Here is a 7721-nt window from a genome sequence, read left to right on the forward strand (position 1 = left end):
CACCCACCCCCCCGGGCCGCGGTAAAATTGTCAAGCGTTGACCGGTCCACAGTGATAAAAAGGTTGGGGACCACTGTTCTAAGGTTTTCCACCCTCAAGTTGGAACTTAAACGGGGAGAGGTGTTATAGTTTGAGGCTGTTGAATTGGGAGCTAGGAACCTTAGTTAGGCATCTTGGGAGAACTTGTTATGTAGGGTACTATCACGGGACCAGTAGTTCCCCAGGTTTTTGGGCAGTCAATTTGTGAGACAAGTGTTCTCTGTGTACCGCTGTGCAGTTGTTCAGTAAAGTCTTGAAACTGACCAGCGTGCTTGAGTTTGTACCCCATCAAGTTATTACAGATTCTTTTCAGATTCTAGACAAATTTAATTGCTTCTGAGAATGTACTTAATATTTTGAAAAAATACATCTGAACTACCTGGGTTCAAGAATGCCAATTGGGAACATTCTCCACAGTGTGTCAGTCTCTCCAGGCTGATTACTGAGGATCAATAACACCTGTGCCTGTAGTGGTCATCTCCTCTGCACAACTGTTTCAATCTCCCACAGCCTTTAGGTATGAACAGACAATGCAATAATGTTTTCTTAGCTGTGAGACAAAGTGTTACCTCAACAAACTGTATTTATCTCCCAAAGAGCTTTGTATAATTTGAAAGAATATTATTTTAATTTCTTCAGCCCATTAGTACATCTATAATCAATAGGACTAATGCATGCATGCCTTGTCTGAAGTAAAGACCCAAAAGCCAAATAGAAATAGTCTTGTATACACTGAAAATTAAACTCTTGCAAATGCAACTAAAAAAGGAGTCCATAAGCTCACCATTACATTCTCATTAACCCTTGTGTTCTGTTAAGGATCTTAAAGAAACATAGCAGTCAAAATATCCAGTTTAAGTTTAATCAAATAATCTGCTGGTGATAGAAAAGACAGTCAGAGGGGGCAACACAGTGTGGAGCCAGGTGCAAACAAAACAAAACCCCTGCAACAGAACTACCACTCACCCAGTCTATAAGTCAACACCCAAGTAAACTCCACTTCACATCTAGGTGCCTCACAAACCAATCCTGCCCCTAGTGTGCCCAACAGCTGCCACCAGGGTACCCTACAAAAAGACAACCACAGTTATGTTTTTTTTAATGATTAAAACAAAACACTAAATGCTGTTTAAAACTTGGTGGATAATACTGAAGTTAAAGACAAAGAAAATAGATTAAAACATCTATTTAAAAATATAACATACACTCAGGGAAAAAATTATTTGAACCCCATCTGATTTTGTAAGTTTGCCCACTAACAAAGAAATGATCAGTCTACAATTTCAATGGTAGGTTGATTTGAACAGTGAGAGACACAACAATAACAAAAAAATCCAGAAAAATGCATTACAAAAAAAGTTATAAAGTAATTTGCATTTTCATGAATGAAATAAGTATTTGATCCCTTTGCAAAACGTGCTTTAGTACTTGGTGGCAAAACCTTTGTTGGCAATCACAGAGGTCAGACGTTTCTTGTAGATGGCCACAAGGTTTGCACACATCTCATGGGGGATTTTGACCCACTCCTCTTTGCAGATCCTCTCCAAGTCATTAATGTTTCGTGGCTGATGTTTGGCAACTCGAACCTTCAGCTCCCTCCACAGATTTTCTATGGGATTAAGGTCTGGAGACTGACTAGGCCACTCCATGACCTTAATATGCTTCTTCTTGAGCCAATCCTTTGTTGCCTTGGCCGTGTGTTTTGGATCATTGTCATGCTGGAATACCCAACCACGACCCATTTTCAATGCCCTGACTGAGGGAAGGAGGTTCTCACCCAAGATTTGACGGTACATGGCCCCATCCATCCTCCCTTTGATGCGGTGCAATTGTCCTGTCCCCTTGGCAGAAAAACACCCCCAAAGCATAATGTTTCCACCTCCATATTTGACAGTGGGGACGATGTTTTTGGAGTCGGACCTTGTGGGCACAGCAGGATTTCAGTCCTTCACGGCGTAGTGTGTTACCAACTGTTTTTTTGGTGACTATGGTCCCAGCTGCCTTGAGATCATTGACAAGTTCCTCCCGAGTAGTTCTGGGCTGATTCCTCACCGTTCTCATTATCATTGAAACTCCACGAGGTGAGATCTTGCATGGAGCTCCAGACCGAGGGAGATTGGCAGTTAATTTATGTTTCTTCCATTTGCGAATAATCGCACCAACTGTTGTCACCTTCTCACCCAGCTGCTTGGCGATGGTCTTGTAGCCCATTCCAGCCTTGTGTAGGTCCACAATCTTGTCCCTGACATCCTTGGAAAGCTCTTTGGTCTTGGCCATGGTGAAGAGTTTGGAATCTGGATTGATTGATTGCTTCTGTGGACAGGTCTCTTTTATACAGGTAACGAGCTGAGAGGGCTCCCAATGTCAGCTCGTTACCTATATAAAATACACCTGGGAACCAGAGATCTTGCTGACTGATAGAGGATCAAATACTTATTTCATTCATGAAAATGCAAATTAATGTATAACTTTTTTTGTAATGCATTTTTCTGGATTTTTTTTGTTGTTGTTGTTGTGTCTCTCATTGTTCAAATAAACCTACCATTGACATTGTAAACTAATAATTTCTTTGTTAGTGGGCAAACTTACAAAATCAGCTGGGGTTCAAATAATTTTTTCCCTGACTGTACATGTTTCACTAGTCAGGACCACTCCTTATGGATGATGTTGTGGGTGAGGTGAGTTTGTGTGACTCACACTGATGCTGCTTGACAATTGGAGTAAGGGCAGGCAGACAGCATCCAAATTCAATGAGGAAAAACAGAATAAGAGTCAGGACTGAGCAGAAAAATATAGTATAAGACCATTTACTTACAGGGCAGAACCATACTGAAGGATTACCAATCATGAGACAGATAGGATATGGGGTTGCAACAGAGCTTAGAACAGGAGACAACTGGACAGCACTGCAAGACAGCTAGTACTAGGCAGGTAGAGAGTCCTGGGACTGGCAGGGTGTAGTTAGGTAACAGGTTGCAAGATGGCAGAGATCAGGTCCAGAAAACAGGTGGCTGGAAAGCCCTGCAGAGAGGCAAGTTAGGCAGACAGAGACTAAAACAGGCAGAGATTCAGGTCTGATAACATCTCAGGCAGGCAGATATTGTTACGGCATAGCTGTAGAACAGGACAAAAGCAGACCCACAGAATGCAACACCCGACTCGGGAGGATTACTACTTATAGGTTCTAAATCAGCAGGTCACAGGAAAGAGGTCAACTGGACAACTGGTGATATACATTGAACAATCCTGATGAGATTTTTCACACTTTACATGCATGAATACAGACACGTATCATATGTCTTGTTGAAATATTTAAAATTTTGGACATTTTTATGTCTCATCCCGTTTTCTTCCCATCTCCCATTTCTCCATTGCTGTGACTTGTCCTGTTGCAGCTGTGCTGCTGTGCAGATATGATGAGCAACAACAGCCTGATGTCCTATCTAATTATAGACCAATATCCAATCTCCCATTTATTTCTAAAATTCTAGAAAAAGATGTTGCTAAGCAGTTATGTGACCACTTGCACAAGAATGATTTGTTTGAGGATTTTCAGTCAGGATTTAGAGTCCATCATAGTACAGAAACTGCATTGGTGAAAGTCACCAATAATCTTCTCCTAGCCTCAGATCAAGGACTTCTCTCTATACTTGTTCTCTTAGATCTCAGTGCTGCTTTTGACACCACTGATCACAGCATCTTACTGCAAGACTTGAACATGTTATTGGGATTAAAGGAACTGCACTAAGTTGGTTCAAATCTTATTTGTCAGAAATAATTCAATTTGTTCATGTTGATGACAAATGTTCCACACAAACTGAAGTTAGTCACGGCGTTCCACAGGGCTCTGTGTTAGGTCCAGTTCTCTTCACTTTATACATGCTCCCTACAACAACTCTACAACTAGACAGATTAGACTTAAAACTTTCATTTTTGATAAAGCTTATAGTTGGATTTAAATAATATTGTTGGTCCTAGTAGGACAGTGTGTTATGTCCCCAGCCAGCACCTCCACCCACTCACGTGCCAGCAGCCAAACAGGTAGGCGAGGTACAGCATGCACAGCTGTTTCCAATCTGTCTGGCACTATTGAAGCCGGGCATTGGTGTGCCTCACCACCGGTTCATTGTTTCTGCATTACCAGAAGTCATCTCTGGCTCCTGCTTGTACTCTTACCCATTACTTACCTGCTAAGTTGCATGTTTCCAGGTCCTGTGTTTCAGCTGTGCGCTCGATTACCTGTTACCTGCCTTTTGGTAGTGAGTGTCCCTCCAGCCATTTCCAGTCCTCTGCCTGCTTCAAGAGACACGCCACATTAGCCATTCGAGCCTCATTCTCTGCCTGCTCTAAGAAACACACCATGTCTTTCAGAGCAGAGCTCATTCCTCCGTGAGTCCTGCTGTCTCCAGCTCTCTACTTTTCCTGTGAGATCTGCCCCCACAAGGGCAAGCACCTGCCCCCTATCACCTCCAGTCCTTCACCTGACCATAGGCGCTGCCACATAATCTGGTCAGCTCAGCCACTGGAGGATCCATATTGTGCCCTGGAGCTCAGCAAAAACTCTTTCTGGCCCAGGGTGACCAAGCATCCACATGTTTTTCTCTCAACTCTATCCACTCACCCCAACTGGTCAAGGCAGAAGGCCGCCCACCAAGAGCCAGGGTCTGTCGGAGGTTTCATCCGTTAAAGGGAGTTTTTCCTCCCCACTGTCGCCAAGTGATGCTCAAGGAGGATATGTTGGGTTTTCCCTCTGTAATAATAGTAAGGTCTAGACCTTACTTTGTAAAGTGTACTGATATGACTTTTGTTGTGATTTGGTGCCATAGAAATAAAATTTGATTTGATTTGATCATAAATTAGTCTGGAGCCGCTTATTGCTGCTGCGCTACCTGACTAACACAACTGTCTCTGGCTGCCATGACCACATATGACATAGTTTCAGAGAGTGGGCAGGAGGGACAAAGAAGAGCAGAGCAAGAAGAGGAGGGGATACTGCTGGAGTTTGTTTTGATTCTGACTTTGCCTTTAACAATTGAAAATTAGAAGGAGAAGTTACTTAATGCAACTTTGAAGCATAATTGCAGATTTGTATGCAAAATGTAAATTTTGTGCCTAAACCTAGTTTCAGATGCTGACAATCCAACATGCATGTTTTAAGCATACCAATACCTTTACTTAGGGAAAATTAACGTTTTTATTTTCCAATTTTATGCAGAAACACCCTTTAGAAAAGAAGGTCAGGAGCATGAGAAAATTTTTAAAGCTTTCTAATGACATGACATTCCCTGAGTCCAACCATGAGGAGTCCTGTAGGATTGAGGTAATAGATTGTGCTGCTTGATGGGTGATAATATCTCATTATGGTCATATGCATGGAGATTCCTCAAAGCATTCTGTGCTCCCCTTGCCTCTGTGCCCTTGATAGTCTGCTCTGCATTATCTTTACTAGATGCTAAGGGAGCAGCTGGGGTCTTATCTTCAATGACCTCACAGAGCAGGCATTAATCACTATGCAACACAATCTCTAAATGATTAACTCTCAGCCCACTCACTTCTGACACTGCTGCACAAAGCCATACCAGCATTAATCACTATGCAACACAATCTCTTCTTTTGGTGGAAAAAAAACATGCTTGCTTTAAAAGGAGAAGGTGCGGTGAGACACACGACATCATAATTAACCACATTTGCAAACAAAATAAAGATAATGCCACTTACAATGTATTGCCATTTTTTGCCATGCTGATGTAGAAGATACATTTGGCTATACATAATCAAACCAATTTGGCAAATTATTTAGTGCACTATTTCCTACAGTGTTAATGAAACCTCACTTCCGACATCCTTATCCTCCCTCCTAACAATTTACTGTTTTAAGTTTGTCCAAGAATTTGCTGTGTAAAGACAACAATTATGTCCATTAAAGAATGAAGAAGTTAATAGGGTGGTTTGAAGTGCACCTCTGTTACTGCTCCAACAACCAATTTGTATGGAGAGTGGTAGTTTTATCAGAACACAACAAAAGGTGCATGTTTAGGCGCAGACAATTAGAGCTCAGACAGGAAACCTGGGGAGGGAGGATAAAGTAATCAAGCACAACTTTTCAACTAGAATGGAAATCCAGCCTTTGAAGGCAGTATTCGAACAGTTCTTCCACCAACCTAACAGAGTGGAAGAAGAGAGAGATTATTTAACATAAGTGACCCATCTCTCTGGTGAGCTCATTTGCCTCCTTCCCCTACCTTGCCTTAACCCCTCTTGGCTAGAGCTTGTCTTGGCCACAGCTTGGCTCACAGCTGGACGCAGGTGCCCATGATGGATGCTCAAAGAGTTGACCTCATGACCGATGAGCCAGTGGGCAAACAAAATAGCATCTAAAGTTCTCTGCCAAGCAGAATATTGATTTTATGTTCCATACACTTTAGATATGACACCATTTGACTTCAAGTGAGAATATGGGCTGATATGTATAAAAATGAGCTGCGCTATAAACACAATACATTGCATGCCTTAGTTAAAAGAAAAAAGTGTGGCTTGTACTGCCTGAGACATAGTACAGCCAGATGTTTCACCTAAGAAACGTGTTGTGTCAAGGGCAACAGTTTTGTCATTAGATCCACCAAAAGCTTTGGTTACATCTTCTGGTTTTCCTCAGAGATCTTTCCTTCTGTAATTTGACAGCTGGTCATTTTCAAGCAAAATTCATATGTTGCCAATTAGCAAAGATTAGTTTATAAAATTCTTTTGTAACAAAAATAATGTAACAATAATAATAAAGTGAAAACATGTTTTACTAGTTTTTGTCAATAGAATAAAATATTTAATCATGAATAATTACATGATGGTACAAATTTAACTTGCGATTAATCACAAATCAGTTTTTTATCTGTTCAGCTGGGGCGCATTACTGTAATCACCCTCCTACCTTATTTACAGTGGTGTGAAAAAGTGTTTGCCCCCTTACTGATTTCTTATCTTTTTGCATGTTTGTCATACTGTAATGTTTCAGATCATCAAACAAATTTAAATATTAGTCAACGATAACACAAGTAAACACATCATGCAGTTTTTAAATGAAGGTTTTTATTATTAAGGGAAAACAAAATCCAAAACTACAAAGCCCTGTGTGAATAAGTGTTTGCCCCCTAAACCTAATAACTGGTTGGGCCACCCTTAGCAGCAACAACTGCAATCAAGCGTTTTCGATAACTTGCCATGAGTCTTTTACAGCGCTGTGGAGGAATTTTGGCCCACTCATCTTTGCAGAATTGTTGTAAGTCAGCCACATTGGAGGGTTTTCGGGCATGAACTGCCTTTTTAAGGTCATGCCACAGCATCTCAATTGGATTCAGGTCAGGACTTTGACTAGGCCACTCCAAAGTCTTCATTTTGTTTTTCTTCAGCCATTCAGAAGTGGACTTGCTGGTGTGCTTTGGATCATTGTCCTGCTGCAGAACCCAAGTTCGCTTCAGCTTGAGGTCACAAACGGATGGCCGGACATTCTCCTTCAGGATATTTTGGTACACAGCAGAATTCATGGTTCCATTTATCACAGCAAGTCTTCCAGGGCCTGAAGCAGCAAAACAGCCCCAGACCATCACACTACCACCACCATATTTTACTGTTGGTATGATGTTCTTTTTCTGAAATGCGGTGTTACTTTTACGCCACACATAATGGGA

Source organism: Monopterus albus, unplaced genomic scaffold (genome assembly GCF_001952655.1).
Source record: "Monopterus albus unplaced genomic scaffold, M_albus_1.0 scaffold128.1, whole genome shotgun sequence".
Classification (NCBI taxonomy): Eukaryota; Metazoa; Chordata; class Actinopteri; order Synbranchiformes; family Synbranchidae; genus Monopterus; species Monopterus albus.